Source organism: Cryptomeria japonica, chromosome 11 (genome assembly GCF_030272615.1).
Source record: "Cryptomeria japonica chromosome 11, Sugi_1.0, whole genome shotgun sequence".
Classification (NCBI taxonomy): domain Eukaryota; kingdom Viridiplantae; phylum Streptophyta; class Pinopsida; order Cupressales; family Cupressaceae; genus Cryptomeria; species Cryptomeria japonica.
The window spans coordinates 90,291,644-90,306,795 of NC_081415.1; positions in this window are offsets into that span (position 1 = coordinate 90,291,644).

Here is a 15,152-nt window from a genome sequence, read left to right on the forward strand (position 1 = left end):
ATTCCATTCACTTCACAGAATGCATTAAATTCCTTAGAAGTAATTTCTCCTCCTTGATCTAATCTCAGACATTTTATTTTCTTACTGGTTTCATTCTCTACCATTTCTTTAAACAATTTGAACTTCCCAAGTGCTTCTGATTTTTCTCTGAGAAAAGTAACCCACCACATTCTAGAATAGTCATCAATGATTAGCATAAAATATCTATCACCTTGTAAACTTTTAGTTCTAGCTAGACCACATAAATCAGTATGAATTAAGTCAAGAGCATTATTAGATTTTTCTGGAATACTTTTAAAAGTAGCTCTAACTTGTTTTCCAAATTGACATTCCTTACATACCAGATTGTGAGGCTTAACAATCTTTAGTAATTCTCTAACTACCTTAGTAGTGCTGATCTTTATCATGCAATCAAAATTTACATGACAAAGTCTCTTATGCCATAGCCAACTTTCATCAATATGTGCAATCAAGCATGTCTTTTCATTGTTATTCAGATGAAAGATATTACCTCTAGTTTGATTACTGGTTGCAATTTCCAAACTAGATCTGTTCATAATTTTGTATTTTCCATTCTTGAATTGTAACTGAAATCCTTTTTCAACTAATTGACCAACACTCAAAATATTATGCTTTAAACCTTCCACATAGTAAACATTGTTAGTGTTGTGCTTACCATCAAGAGATGTTGTACCTTTACCTTTGATCAAACAAGCTTTTTCATCTCCAAATCTTACTAAGCCTCCATTATATTCTTGAAAAGTCAAGAATTTTCTTTTATCACAAGTCATATGATATGAGCATCCTAAATCAATGATCCATTCATCCTTAATTTCAATTTTAGCTGCCAAGGCCTGTTCTACTGGTTGAACAGTAAGTGTTGGTTGATCCTCTGTTATAGTAACACAAACCCATCTGTTGTCTGCTGGATCCTCATTAGAATCATCACTGACTCCTTCATCAGCAAGACAACAAGATTTGTCTTTATTCTTCTTAAATTGTATCTCTGATATTCAAGGTTAGGTTTGTATGTTCTCTTATCTTCTTCTCTTAGTGTAGGATGTCTATCAGGGCATCTTGAAGCCATATGACCTATATTATTATAGTTAAAGCATTTAAAGGGTGCTTTACCTTCATACTTACTTCCAACTGGACCTTTAGGCATTTTTCTCGCAACTAGTGCTTCGAGTTCTTCAAGTTCTTCATTTTCTCTCCTTTCTTCAAGTTATCTTGCATAAAATGCTTTCCAATCAGACTTGTCAAATGATGGTGCAAATGATGTTGATGCCTTAAAAGCTAAATCTATCTTTATAGTGGCAGCAGGACCAAATTCCTCTATTTCAATGGCTGAAAGTTTTCCAATCAATGTATCTCTAGTTACTGATGTATTAGGCATTGTTCTTAACTCATTTATAGCAGTAACCTTCATTTTATATGTCAATGGCAATCCTCCTAAAACTTTTGAAATAATTTCATCTTCACTTAAGGTTCCTCCACAACATTTAATACCCAAAACAATTTCATTAACTCTTTCCATTAAAGCAGAAATCCTTTCATCTTCTTCCATTTTTAGATTTTCATACCTAACCTAGAAGCTTTCAATTTTTGCAATTTTGACTGTGGAATCTCCTTCATTTAGTGTTTCCAAATGATCCCAAATAGCTTTAGCAGTTGATCTATCTGATAATCTCATGATTTGCTGATCTGATAATGTGCTCAAAAGTGCTTCTCTTGCTTTGCAATCATTTTCCTCATCTTTAGCCAAGGTAGGTGGATTAGGCTGGCCTTGAGTAGGAGTAGTATAGCCATTCTTTTTAATTTCCCAAATGTCCTTTCCAATGCAATTTAGATGTGTTTCCATTCTGATCTTCCATATGCCATAGCTGGTTCCATCAAGTTTAGGATTGTCCTTCCTAAAACACTTAGTAGACATTGGATCTCCTCAAGCTATTAAACTTCTGCAAAAGAGGACTAAGCTCTGATACCAATTGTTAGGTCCCAGAGACAACTAAGAGGGAGGGGGGGGGGGGTGAATCAGTTGTCAAATAAATTTAAACCAAAAACAACTTAACCAACTTTAATGCTTAATACCACTAAACTAGTCTTTATGTTGGTAGATAGTTTTATCAATTAATTGCAGTACCGATAAAGATTAATGCATGAAACAGAAAGACAATAACATCTACAACACATAACACCAATATTTGTACGTGGAAACCCTATAAGGGGAAAAACCATGCTGGGAAACCTTACCCACAATTAGATGATACTACTGTAGATAGTATGTGTATACAAATGGGGTCTGCACATGCAGAAAGGCCAAGTGCCTAGAGCTCACTGCTCAAATACAAATAGGAGTCACACTAACTAAAATTGGATGGTTAAATCCAATAAGTATGTACTACTCAAATTAGCATCTTACTATGTTGGATTCAGTACTGGTGTAGATCTGATTGTCTTCACAAGAAAACCTCCTTCAACCTTCAAATGATCTTTGCATGTATAGCTCTTCTTATTCTCTCATATACCTTCACACAATTCTTTTTTTCATCCCTCATCTAATGTTACAAATAAGATCTTACATTTATATCATAACCTAAGACCAATTTTAGTAGGTCAGCTCTAAAAGATATTACAATAAAATCAATTTACAAATAAAACAATGTCCGATGCAATAACCAATTCCACATGTCAACTTAATGCAATTAAAACATTAATAAATCCTCTCCATAGTGTGTCATGCTGATCTGGAATAGATAAGCTTCCCAATGTATAACTTGGACCTATTTGCTGGTAATAGCAAATATGTAAACATGAATATGCCAATGAACAAAACTCCAAGACAAAGTGTCCAAACGATGTCTTCGACATAACTAGGTGTTTTCAATGTCAGTCCAAGTGCCGGTGATCATATTCTGCTGGTGTACCAGATACCGGTGACTATGCATAAGTCACTTACTTGTCGGTGAATGTTCCTGATTCTCCACAGTGCCTGAGTTGATAAGTGTTAGTAGGTGTTGACATCAATGACAAAACCATACCAAAATACCAACATCCCCATCATACCAAGATATGAACACCTTCCAAGAATCCTCCATGCATATAAAAAAAACTACCTCTTCCTTAGAAATGGCTTCATGTTAAGAGGATAATCTAGAAAATGAAAGAATAAGTCCTACCATAAATCAAGATCAAGACACCAAAACTCCTCAATCCTATCTAATGATTGAAAAAGATCTTGTTTCCCTAGAATCCCATGATGATCCCCTAATACCTTTCCATTTCTTCCAAGATGAACTCCTTCCATCTCAAGAGAAAATCATCATTCCAAATCCCATTCCTAATCCACTTCCTAAGAAATATCATGATGCCTCTTCCACCTTTTCAAATGATCCTATTCAAAATGAAGAGTCAAACACCCGTCCTGCTCTATGCAATGGTCCTCTTCCATGTCAAGATCAAAGTATCCCTTCATCTCCTTGTCATAATCCTCCATGTTCACTTCATGATTCCATCATACCTTGAGGGCCACCTCCACCTCAAAATGGACTTGCCTCTAGCATCCAAAGTAAGAAGAAACGCTTTGTTAAAAAGATCTTTTAAAGCATGCATTATCAAAGAAAAGGGTTAGACATTCATGAACATGGTATATTAGAACCCCCTGCTATAAAACAAAATCTTGATTATAATGGATACATTTCTCACTCTCAAGATGTTGGTATCCATCATAAATCCTATATTTCTCCAGTTAAATCCAAATACACACCTTCTCCTTCACACCTTCCATCCATTCTAGGTCCCTATATCCCTCCATCCCTTATACGGGATCAACAAAGGAACACATCTTCGAGTACCTTCCATCCATCTAAAAGACCTTCATATCATTCCTATCCATCCACACATTCTCATCTACCTCCAAGCAATTTGGATGCCAAGCATAAAAGTCATAAGTCAAGTAGTCCACATGTATTCAAGGATCAGCATGTCCCATATAATCGATATGTCAAAACAAAGAAAAATACAAAATGCCACAAAGGCCCATAAAGAAAGAAGAAAATTCAAAAGTTATATGGGTTCCTAAGGCACTTGTACAAGCAATGCACTCTAAGGAACTACAAAAGCATGAAAAAATAAAAACCATGTGGATCCCTAAGCGATTGCTTGAAGCATGACAGTTTAAAGAAAAATAAAAATTGACATCAAAAATTGTTGTTCCTCCATCCAAACCTTGTGAGTCTATTCCTCCATCACCTCCTTCATCCATTTTGGGTTCTTATGCCCCAAAATTTCTCCTCCATCCAATTCTTAAAATCTGAGATTCACTTCTCCTCCATATGTCCACCATCCCTCAAGGTGTGTGCCAATGTTGATCTTTCCAACATTTCCATCTAGCCATACACAATTCTTCCAACATCCCATCCATTATCCAACACCTCTTTTTCACCCTTCCATCCCTCTTATCCAATCCTTTGCATAAATCCTTACCCCAGTTTCATTTCATTATCCTACCAACATCTTTGAGCATACCTTCATAGCCATGGTCTATTGCAACTCATATTCTAAGGGTACCATCCAAAGAAGCAAGACGTTGGGGTACTTCTTCCATCCCCTAGCATGCCTCCACTACCTTCCAAAAAGAAGAAAGAAAAAATGATGAAAAAAGTGAAAAAAATTAGAAAAAAAAGTAAAGAGAAATGAATTCATCCTTGTGTGAAAACCACTTCTTGTGGCACCTTGGTCAAGTACCATGATGAAAGCCTGGCAAACAAGTGTCATGTGTAATCCATTATCCTTTTGCACTTTACATTGGGGGCAAGTTCCATCCATGTACATCCATCTATTATCCTTCTTCCTCCATTATCCTTCATCCTCCATTATCCCTCATTCGCTCTATCTACATTCATATCCCTTTTCCACATTTGATCTTGACAAGGTTAAGGATCTTTGTAGGCTTCATGTGTCTTATATATTACACTTGATCTAGACCCTTTAGCTCCTCTCCATTGCTCTCTTACATCCTTCATTACTCCCTTTTGATCTTGCTTATCATATCTACCTCCTATCTGAATCTATCCCTTGATCTTGATCAACACTATGGAAAAAATGCAAAACCATACTTTCCACAAACCTCTTGACATGGCCACTTCTTTGGACCATATGATATTTGTTACACCATATCCTTGCTTTACATTGCTAAAATCCTTGCTTTACATAGCTATATTTGGTTCTTGTGCTTGGATTAATGTTGTGAGATAGTCCTTGAAAGCATCCACCATCATTCGCTTATCCATTCATGTACTCAAAATCCCTTTTGTCTTGCTAGACACTAGGAGCAAACATCAAAATCCTAAAAAATTATAAAATGTCCTGAACAAACTCCTAAAAATCATAAAATGTCCTGAACAAAATCCTAAAACTCATAAAATGTCTAGAACAAAATCCTAAAAATTAAAAACTCACAAAATCAATAAACTGAAAAATCAAAGCAATAAAGCATAGACTATCCATCAAACTAAATTAACATAAGACAAACTCTCAAGGTCTATAATCAAACTTATCACATGTCTTGTTAATTAATCTATCAAACTCTATCAAACATCGACATGTCTTATACAAGGAAGGGTACACTCGAAACTAGACAGATCAATCTTATATGGGGTACTTACTCTTTGAAGCCAGACATTCCTATCAAGGATCACACAAATCAAAATAATGACATAGATAAGTATGGTTGCTGGATTTTTTCTAGGGTAGTCTTATCTCTTGTACTGAAATGTTGCATCTTTTCTTTAGCTTGTACTTAACTTCTAGTCACTTTTGTGACATCCTAGTTCTTTTAGAACTCTCATAGCTTGAAACTGGTCAATGTCCTAGTCTTAGGGTAATTAACTGATCAATTTATATGTCCTAAGAAGCATCACCCAAGTTGACTTTACATCAGTGAAACCTAGTCGTCCACTCCGAGTTAGTCACCTATCTCCTGACTACTTAAGAGTTTTTATCACTGAGTAAACAAGCAAAACAACATAACAGAAAACAATCACTAAACAGTTTGAGCTATGCATAAAAATTTTCTTTGGGTGCTATCTTTTATATTGGTTTTTGATTATTATCCCTTTGAGTAACTAAAGGATGTCTATCTTGACTAAGAGGAGCAAGGATTGGGGGCATAATATTTTTCTTTGTTTTCTACTTGTAGGAATGATTTCGATGATCTGGAAATATCTAATTAGCTAGGTGTCTATGATAAGAGCCTTAACGTTAAGGTGAAATAGCCACACATACGTCAACTCTGCTTATTTGTACACTACAGGGAGGTTCCCATCATTTCTTTGTCTATTTTGAGGGAATTTCTTTATCCTACATTCTAGGTCCCTATGAAATCTGTCCAAGGATATGAATGAAAAAAGGGTCATTGCGGACAAGATAATTAATATTGCACATGAAAAGAAAGGAACTCTAATCTACTTGCTATGTTTGTAAAACACTCAATGATGAAAATTAAGCAATTCAAAATCTAGTGACTAGGTTTAGGTTGCATCTCATTTTCAAACTCATTTTGCATTTTATTCTGCATCTTGTGAATTTCTAGTGATTTTTTCATAATAACAATAATCTCTTTATCTTCTAAATGAGCATTTGAAGTATCATCATTTCTTCACTAAGTGGTCTCTTCCTCATCAATTCTCCAATTGAGTACTTGTGTATTGAGATGTTATCTTCATACATAAGAATCTCAAATAGATCCATACTAGTTACTCATTCTCATCATTCGTTTGCATCATTCATTTACTTGCATATGAAAAAAAAATAGACATCCATAATTATTTGCATTACATACATTCATACTAAATCAGAAATGCATACATATAGAATAAAGCATATAGAAAGCATCTCATAATCGAATCAACACAAGTCTGATGAAATCAAATCAAGAGCTCATAAATCAGTTGTCATGAGTCCATTTTTTGGTTCGAAATCGAAATCTGATGTCAATTTTCTCATCAAAATTTCATGATGTTGACCACTTAGTGCTTTCATCAACTACTCATTCTCTTCTTCAACTTTGCACTCAACATCAACGAAAGTTTCAAAAATTCCTCAAAATTATTCTTTGTGCTCAAAACAACTTATCATTGATAAAAATTGCCTATCATCATGTACCCTCGCAATCTTTCAATTTCACTCCTGAGGGGACATACTCGTGACCTTATGACCTCAAATGTTGAGAAAATTTTCAAATCTTCATCAGAAGTCGAGCAAAAATCTTCTCAACTAAAGAAAATCAAATAAGACCTCATCGCTAGGGGCATCTCAACTTCATCGCTTTATATCAAGTTCAGATTTCTCAATCATCTAAATCGAATTAATCGCTATGGGCATATCAGTTTCATCACTTCATATCAAGCTGATATTGTCTTTGTCTGAATCAATCTCTTAACGTTAATCAGTTTCATCGCTTTTCATCAAGTTTATTATTCATTTAAACTCAAGCAAGGGTTTAAAGTATATCTTTGATCACACTCAATCTAAGCAGGTGTTTAGTTTCATCACTTTGGATCAAGCTAGACATTTTATATTTGCTCATTGTGTCTTGATCAATCAAGTTCAAGATCATTTTTTATCATCACTCATTGTGTCTAGATCAATCAAGTTCTAGACCAATAAGATCTGCTTCTTGATCAATCAAGTTCAAGTTTGGTATATTTTATTTTCTAACGTTCCTAAGTTCAATCAAGTTCGGGATCGGTATCGCTTTAATTAGACTTCATCCAGCTTTGTCACTTTGAATCAAGCTAAACACCTCGCTCTTCATCTGGTTCGTGATCAATCAGGTTTAGAACTGGTATCTCCTAGACATCAAATTTTCTTTGAACCAACGCGCTTCATGCAAATTAATTCAAAGAGGGGCAAATGTAATACCCTAAAAATGGTCATCTAAACCATGAGCCCCTAATCTCGACAACACCACCAAGGTCCTAACCAAAGGCAATTAAATAAATATTGAGCACATTAATTAATTCTTTAATCATCAAATGTCACATGGCAAATCAATCACTCAATATTAATTAAATATTTATTTAATTAATTAAATCATTCCAAGTAAATCATTTTAAACAATTATCCTATTTATTTTAACTGAATATCGTAGCATATTTAATTAAATAAATCAATTTACCATTAAATCATCAAAAAGAGGAATTAATTTGAAAAATAAATAAATCAATTTGCCATAAATCTTCAAAAAAAGGAAACAAATCAAGAAAGAGGAATTGGAAATTATGAGCACAAATCTTCAAAAAAGGAAACAAATCAAAAAAGGAATTAATTGACAAAAAAGAATTAAAAATTGAGAAAAGAAATCAATTGGAGATAATCTTGAAAAAAACAAATTGATAGATAATCTCAAAGAAAGCAATTAAAATAATTAAATATTAAAATTGAATGAAATAGAGAATAAATCAGTTTTTTCTTGATTTTACCTTAACTTTAGTTCAATTTCCTTTAAAACTGAGAAAAGCATCCAATCACATCAATTCACCTGGATTGTGCTTCCTCTTGGAAAATCTTGACTGCTCATCATCATTTGATCTCAGCCTTTGGTTTCTTTCTAAATTTTCTATAAATTCAGGCTCTCATCTCTCATTCAAAAAATCATGGAGAATGTATTGTTATTATGTTGTTTTTGCTCTAGGATCATTGAGAATTTTCATTGAGATTTGCACATTAGTTTTTTTATATTGCTTAAATCATTTAGCTTAAACATTCATATATTGCTTAAATCATGTTAGATTAATCTTGCATATCTAGCTTAAATCTTGCATCCATCTAGCTTGAATTCATGCTCATATAGATTAAATCCTTCATTTAGGTGTTGTCTAGTCAATGGATAGCTTAGCAATCTGAGACCAATCTAAACTCACATCTACTAGAAGGCAATGGGTCACTTTGTTATGGTTCTATTATTCATTGATTATTGATTTACTAACCATGCATCTAATGACTTAATTGAAGTGTTGTGTATTCCAGATACAGATACAGGTCCACTTTTCACACACACAATAAATATATATAAAATATACAAATATGCAAATATATTAAAAAATACACATATCCCTATTGACTATCCGCATATATATAGAATAAAGCATATAGAAAATACTAATAAAAAATATTTATATACTACATTTTATCGCTGAGCATCTAGGCTTGCATGGTAGGGGCCACAAGGGTTACCTGTGCAATTGTGGGAAGGTCTCCTCATAGTGACGAACCTGAGGCTCTGTGGCCTATGGAGAAGGCATCCCCACAGTCATAGGGTTTACCCCTGCAACTATGGGAAGGCCACCCCACAATCATGGGGCCGAGGCCTTGTGGCCTTTGGGGAAGGCGTCCCCACAGCCGTAGGGGCAAGCCCTATGCTATGGGTGGTGTTTGTCACAATGAACCACCTCCCCACAGTCTGCCTGCATGCCACCATCCAGTTTTTAATCTCCCCACTTCTCTATGCCTCCCTTTGCCATGGTCACCATGATCCACTCCTTTGGCCATGATCTTCACCTCCTTTCACTTGCACACAGACACACAAAAAAAAAATTTATGTAGCTAAAATGAAACCCTAACCCAATTTCGGGTCAGGGTAAAAATGAAAAGACTAGATAAAAGAAGAGAGTTATTAGGTTTTAAAATAAACCCTAATTAGGGTTGGATTAAAGGATATAAAATAATAAAGGGGGGGGCAGATTCTTTTAAGTGTGAAATGGGAGTACCCATTTAATTTAAGTTATTATTTTAGGCTAGTTGACCTTTTTAGAGATTTTAATTGGAGATGTAAATTATTAATTATATAGGCAATATTATACTCATGTTTGGGTAAATGTATTAAAGAAGTTATTAATGGAAATTTTATATAGTGAAATGATTAATTTTATGTTAAGAGGGTAATTTGATAATTATTAAATATTTAATATTTAATATTTTGGGAAAATTATTTCGATAGTAAAATGAGGTTATTGTCTAGGTTATTATTATATTTGATTTAGTTAATTTTATAGACAAATTTAAAAACATTAGTACAATTGCTCAATTAGTTAATTTGAATTCAATGAAATATGTGTTAACATTATTTTGATTAGTTCGGAAACATTTAAATACTATTAAGAATGAATATTATATCTTGATTAGAAAATTAAAGAATATTTGGGGAAAATTTAATTAATTAATAAATAACATTGTGATGACCACTTAGGTAAAATTATTTCAGTATTAAAGATATAAACGTTATATTTCTGGAGTTAATTAAAATAACTTAGGAACCCATCCTTTTAACGCATAAGTTAACCCTTAGTATAGACAAAATTATTTGTCACATCATTTACTAAATAAAATTTAGTATTTTTGTGTTGTTTTAAAAAAACTGTTGTTGCTTTTTTGCCCAAAAGTTTGAGCAGGACAAAGATTTCTCTAGTAATTCAACATAAGTATCCTAGCTGGTTTTCAATGTGTCAGAGATAGATACAAGTCCACTCAATAAATATGCAAGATATTCTTTCTCATTGACCTCTACTAGTGTGGGCTTTCCTAGCATATCCATGCATTCCCTCTTATGTACACAGAGTGAATCCAATCTGGGACTCATCAAACCTCTGAGAGTTCTGGCTCTCCGAATGATTTAATCTCTTTCTTTTTGAAGAGAATAAATTTGGTTCTCCAAAGTCAAAATTTGTACATAAATTGATGTTGTCAGTGAAATTAGTCCTTCAAAATAGTTAGCAATACCAACAATTTTCTCATGTATCTCCTGTATCTTCTTATCTACATTTTCTATAAGAATTTCAATATTGCAACATACCCTATAAATGTTAGTACATTATTTCAAATAATTTTCAATTAGAATTAACTTCTCTTCATTCTTCTTCTTCTCTGTCTCAATGATCTAATCAAAAGCAGCTCTTTTAGCCTAACTAAATCTTTCAAGTGCTTGTCGGTTAGAGATCTGTTGTAAGGACTAGAAATTTTTTGAGATGTGCTCTATGATTACCTTAAGCTTTCCAAAAGGGCTCACTTCATTTTCAATATTACATTCTAGGACCAATATGTGCAAAACAGTGACTGACTGATCTATTATCCCCTTGTCTGTGGATCCCTCCTTCATCTATTTTTGAGAAGCCATCATCATCAGTTCTGTGGGACTCATCTATGTGAGGGTATTCTTTTCTACTAGAAAAGTGTCAATTGTCAACAATGATGGGCTCAGAAATGGTACCCTACCAGATTCCCTTGTTTTCTCTGGTGATTTATCCTTAATTACCTCATCACTTATACCAGTGGCTTCACCACTTGGTGCAATCTATGCAACTATCATTTCCTCTCTAGGAACAATATCCTCAACCTCTACATTAGTAGCCAGAGGACAATTGTCCTCAATTAGTATACTATACAATATTATCCATATTAACTAGTGTTTTAATATGTGCCTATACATTTGTATTTATTGGTGGCTCAGTTTCCACTATCTTGATATTCTTCAAAATTATGGGTGGAGTACCCATAATCCCTTTACCTTTCCCTTCAACCAATGTATCTATAGTTCTGGTTTTGGTCTTTGGTGAAGTAAAGAATCCTCTGTGTTCTCCAAAAAATTTGATCCAAGCCTTTTGAGTTTCCTTATTATCTCATTAATTCTCCCTAACATTAGACTAGTTATTCTATGTTTGTTGTTAAAAACCTTTCTATCTATAGCCTCAATTGTCACCTCCATCTCATCTAGAGCTACAATAACATAGATAGCTAAAAGTTCTTGCATTTTAATATGTTTATCTTCTTGCATATAAGATAACCTTCTAGCATCTAACATGTTAGATAACTCTACCGATATTTGATTTTCTCTCTCTCTTCATGCTTTCTTATAAATATCTAAGTATAATAGGACTACTTTCTCTACCTCTCTCTATTCATCAACCTCTAATTTGTCATAATAAAACAACATTCTTTATCATACCATCTTTAGTTATTTCATGAACAATTTCTGCACAAGTTTTGGGTGCTATACTAGTTACATTACTAGTCTCAAGTGCCAAATCAATATCACTCTTCTTCCTCCTCCTGGCAGTACCAGATGCAGCTATAGGTGTGGCCTTAGGTGCTTGTTTTTGTATCCGTAACTTGATAGTGACCTTTCTAACTAGTTGTTTCTTTGCTTCCACTTTAGGTTCTTTCAGTTTCTTTCTTACAACCTTCTTGAAGGCTAAAGGTGTGTTATCCTTTGACTCAGAATCTATAGTTACAGGTTCAATGTGAACTACTAGATCCTTCCTCTTTCTCCCTTTCTCTAGAACAACATCAATAAGTGGCTTTATGTCCTTTGAGACCTCCTGTACAAATTTTCTTTCCTTTCCTTCTTATTTCTCCCTTTTCTTCTGGTTGAACTCAATTTCAACCTCAAGAGTCTTGTGTTGTGTAGTTCCACATGGCTTCTCTACTTCATCTATTTCTACAACAAGTGTAATTTTTGCGTATGCATCAAGGATTAATGCATCTACCTCATATCCCATTTCTACTATCCAAATATTCTGGGGCTTGATAGCCTCCATGAGAGTCTCATCTTTCTTAACCATGAAACATATGTCGGTAGAGTATTTCTCTACTATATGCTCAGGTACTCTTACTCTAGACCTCATAGATTTTTGAAAAGCCTTGAAGTAACCCCATACCTTATCATCTCTTAAACTTCCTAATGCTTCAATTGATTGTTTTAATTTCCTTCCTACCAGAATGTTAAAAGCCCATTGTTTCCTACTAGAACCAAGAGTATCATTCAAAAAGTATAGTATTAAGAAAACTAACAGGTTTCCATACCGAAAGGGCCCCTTCATCTCACCTTTCATCTTTCCTAAGTTGATTAAAGTCTTCAAGCATCCAGCCACAAAGATATAACTTTATATTTTCTCTCATTATGCTATATGCAGCCAAAATACAAGAACTTGAAACTGAATTCAATCGGTTTGACTCAGTTACATTGTATCCTATAACCATGCTGCCAAACTTGATGTCGGTGTTGGTGATGATGATCACCTTCATCGATCTCTTGTCAGATGTGGCACCAGTGATCTTCCTCATGAATTCATTTGACACTTTCTTGTTTGGATGTTGTCCTATCGATGACAAGCCAGTAATTGTCAGGATGGCTTTAGCCATATGAACTCCCCATGTACTCTTCTTAGTACATATTTGATTATTTCATCGTCAAACTCTGAAATATCAAAATTATCTGTGAACCCTAGATCTTCAATGTGTTGATATGTTGGTTTAATCTTACTAGATTAGCCCATGAGTTCATTCATATACATTCCCTTGATCTCTAAAGTTCCTAAGTCCTCTATATGATAGTGAATGTATGCCCTAACATCTTCTACATACACCACTCCTTTGGAACACAAGAAAATGCTCCAACCGAATCTTCCTTGGTAGCCACTTGTGGATACCACTTGAAAATTGGCATGGGTGGTCCTTAACCTTTACTACAATTGGATTTCCAACAAAAATAGGAACAAAAGATGATCCCGCTTCCATGTTTCAAAAAAAATACCTTAGATCTCTCTCAGTGAAAATCTTTAACAAATCCTTCCAGATGTTGATGTGATCGCTCAAGAAGAAATCTGATTGCCTTTGAATGTATTTTGATCGCACTAAGTCACTCTGAATCACTCTGAAATATCTCTTAATGTAGGGTTATTAACAATGAAGTGTATTCAACCTTTTATCCATCGAGAAAAACCCTAATCTTCCATTGACATAAATGACTGCCAGTGAAAGATATCGGATCCCGCTCTAAATATATATCAATTCTGGATAATCCTCTCCAATATCTGGAACATCTTCCAGAACCTCTTCACAAGGCATATGCATCATATTCATGAATTTTTCCTACCCCTAAGGGATCTACCTTACTTACTGGATGATCTCATTGTCAATGCAAGAGAAGCCTCCTCTACCAGATAGGTAACTGGAACATTCCCATCTAATTCTTTCTCTTGAGTGTTCCTAACCTATCTCTGAATATGATCATGTCATATTTAACTAACCTTCTCTTTTCCTTTTTCATTTGATCCTCCATTACTAACTAGTGGATTTTTGCTTCTGTAGAACTTAGCAATATGTCCAACTTCATTGCATGCATAACATGTAACATTGTTCTTTTGAATTTCTTTCTTAAAACCAGTCAAATTACTTGACTTGCACTGATTAGCCATATGTCCAAATTTTCTACAAGCATAGAATTTTACATTTATTTTACAATCTTTTGTCTTATGACCAAACTTATTGCATTTAGAACATTTACTGAGAGCAGAATTAGGGTTTTGATTTGCTCTGTTCTACATTGCCTAGCCATGTGACCAAATCTATTGCAAACAAAACATCTACCATTCAATTTATAAACATTGAATTATCTTACTAGTGCCTTATGGTTTTGAACATCATTAGCAGTATCAGAACTCTATCCTTGCTCAAATCGAAGTCCAATGGAATCACCAATCTACCTCTATCTCCTCAATAACTCATCAAGCTATACTGAGTTGATCTTCAATTTTTCTTTGTATTCACTTGCAGCACTTAAATATTTTCTTAGTATCATCATTTGTCTCTTAAGATCTTCCTTATAGCTCTAGGATTGTACCAAATCAGTTCTCAATATCTCATTTTCATGAATCAACCTACCACATTCTTCAAATTTGTTCTTCAAGGATACAACAAGGTTTTCTTCCTTTTTATTTTTGTCCTCAATCTCCTTAGACATCCTCATACTCATAGTTTGTATTTCATTCTTCATAACCATGTTCTCCTGACTCAATTTTTGACATTGTTCGTTAAGTGCATTTTCATCATCCTGATTTTGTAAGAGTTCCTTCCTCCTAGCTTGAATAGATGATAGTCTCTCTTGTAGGACAAGAATAAATTCCTTATTATAATTCAACTCATCTTGTAGCTTTAAGTTCTTTAACCTTTTAGCATCATAATATTCAAGTGCCATGTCAAGCTACTTCTCTAAAGCCATATTCAATGATTCTAGTTTCAGGTTCTTCCTCAAGTTGTTAACCTTCCTCCAAGGCACAAGGCTCTCATACAAATTGTTGGAAACCAATAACACTGAG